Here is a 2960-nt window from a genome sequence, read left to right as displayed (position 1 = left end):
TGGGCACCCAGAGCCTGTGCTCCACAGCGATAGAGGCCACAACAGTGAGAGGCCCATGTACCACAAAAGAAAAAAAAAAAAAAAGACCTAGAAGAATTAAAGAACAAACACCTAGAAGAATTAAAGAACAAACAAACAGAGATGAACCATACAATAACTGAAATTAAAAATACACTAGAAGGGGGGCTTCCCTGGTGGCGCAGTGGTTGGGAGTCCGCCTGCCGATGCAGGGGACGCGGGTTCGTGCCCCGGTCTGGGGGGATCCCGCGTGCCGCGGAGCGGCTGGGCCCGTGAGCTGTGGCCGCTGAGCCTGCGCATCCGGAGCCTGTGCTCCTCAATGGGAGAGGCCACGGCAGTGAGAGGCCCGCACACTGCAAAAAAAGAAAAAAAAAAAAAAAAATACACTAGAAGGAATCAATAGCAGAATAACTGAGGCAGAAGAACGGATAAGTGACCTGGAAGACAGTTGGTGGAATTCACTGATGTGGAACAGAATAAAGAAAAAAGAATGAAAAGTAACGAAGAAAGCCTAAGAGACCTCTGGGCAACATTAAACGCACCATCTTTCGCATTATAGGGGTCCCAGAAGGAGAAGAGAGAGAGAAAGGACCCGAGAAAATATTTGAAGAGATTATAGTCAACAACTTCCCTAACATGGGAAAGGAAATAGCCACCCAAGTCCAGGAAGCTCAGAGAGTCACAGGCAGGATAAACCCAAGGAGAAGCATGCCGAAACATAGTATTCAAATTGACAAAAATTACAGGCAAAGAAAAATTATTAAAAGCAACAAGGGAAAAATGACAAATAACATACAAGGAAACTTCCGTAAGGTTAACAGCTGATTTCTCAGCAGAAACTCTACAACCCAGATGGGAGTGGCACGATATATTTAAAGTGATGAAAGGGAATAACCTACAACCAAGATTACACTACCTGGCAAGTATCTCATTCAGATTCAATTGAGAAATCAAAAGATTTACAGACAAACAAAAGCTAAGAGAATTCAGCACCATCAAACCAGCTCTACAACAAATGCTAAAGGAACTTCTCTAAGTGGGAAACACAAAAGAAGGAAAGGACCTACAATAACAAACCCAGAACAATTAAGGAAACGGTAATGGGAACATACATATCAATAATTACCTTAAATGTGAATGGATTAAATGATCCAACCAAAAGACACAGGCTCACTGAATGGATACAAAAACAAGACACATATATGTGCTGTCTATAAGAGGCCCACTTCAGACCTAGGGACACATACAGACTGAAAGTGAGGGGATGGAAAGAGATATTCCATGCAAATGGAAATCAAAAGAAAGCTGGAGTAGCAGTACTCATTTCAGATAAAATAGACTTTAAAATTAAGAATGTTACAAGAGACAAGGAAGGACACTACATAATGATCAAGGGATCAATCCAAGAAGAAGATATAACAATTATAAATATATATGCACCCAACATAGGAGCACCTCAATACATAAGGCAAATGCTAACACTTATAAAAGAGGAAATCAACAGCAACACAATAATAGTAGGGGAATTTAACACCTCACTTACAGCAATGGACAGATCATCCAAACAGAAAAGTAATAGGGAAACACAAGCTTTAAATGACACAATAGACCAGATAGATTTAATTGATATTTATAGGACATTCCATTCAAAAACAGCAGATTACACTTTCTTCTCAAGTGCACATGGAACATTCTTCAGGATAGATGGGTAACAAATCAAATGGTAAATTTAAGAAAACTGAAATTATATCAAGCATCTTTTCCGACCACAATGCTATGAGATTAGAAATCAATTAGAGGGATAAAAACCACAAACACATGGAGGCTAAACAATATGTTACTTAATAACCAAGAGATCTTAAGAAATCAAGGAGGAAATCAAAAATTACCTAGAGACAAATGACAACAAAAACACGATGATCCAAAACCTATGGGATGCAGCAAAAGCAGTTCTAAGAAGGAAGTTTGTAGCAATAAAATCCTACCTCAAGAAACAAGAAAAATCTCAAATAAACAATCTAACCTTATGCCTAAAGAAACTAGAGAAAGAAGAACAAACAAAACCCAAAGTTAGTAGAAGGAAAGAAATCATAAAGATCAGAGCAGAAATAAATGAAATAGAAACAAAGAAAACAATAGCCAAGATCAATAAAACTAAAAGTTGGTTCTTTCAGAAGATAAACAAAATTGATAAACCTTTAGCCAGACTCATCAAGAAAAAGAGGGAGAGGACTCAAATCAATAAAATTAGAAACGAAAAAGAAGTTACAACAGACACTACAGAAATACAAAGCATCCTAAGAGACTACTACAAGCAGCTCTACGCCAATAAAATGGACAACCTGGAAGAAATCGACAAATTCTTAGAAAGGTATAACCTTCCAAGACTGAACCAAGAAGAAACAGAAAACATGAACAGACCAATCACAAGTAATGAAATTGAAACTGTGATTAAAAATCTTCCAACAAACAAAAGTCCAGGACCAGATGGCTTCACAGGTGAATTCTATCAAACATTTAGAGAACAGCTAACACCTATCCTTCTCAAACTCTTCCCAAAAATTGCAGAGGAAGGAACACTCCCAAACTCATTCTACTAGGCCACCATCACCCTGATACCAAAACCAGACAAAGATATTAAAAAAAAAGAAAATTACATACCAATATCGCTGATGAATATAGGTGCCAAAATCCTCAACAAAATACTAACAAACAGATTCCAACAACACATTAAAAAGGTCATACATCATGATCAAGTGGGATTTATCCCAGAGATGCAAGGATTCTTCAATATATGCAAATCAATCAATGTGATACACCACATTAACAAATTGAAGAATAGAAACCATATGATCATCTCAACAGATGCAGAAAAAGCTTTTGACAAAATTCAACATCAATTTATGATAAAAACTCTCCAGAAAGTGGGCATAGAGGGAACC

This window comes from Lipotes vexillifer, unplaced genomic scaffold, assembly GCF_000442215.2.
Source record: "Lipotes vexillifer unplaced genomic scaffold, Lipotes_vexillifer_v1.1 scaffold22, whole genome shotgun sequence".
Classification (NCBI taxonomy): domain Eukaryota; kingdom Metazoa; phylum Chordata; class Mammalia; order Artiodactyla; family Lipotidae; genus Lipotes; species Lipotes vexillifer.
The sequence above is the reverse complement of the archived record's forward strand: the minus strand, read 5'-3'. Positions refer to the sequence as shown.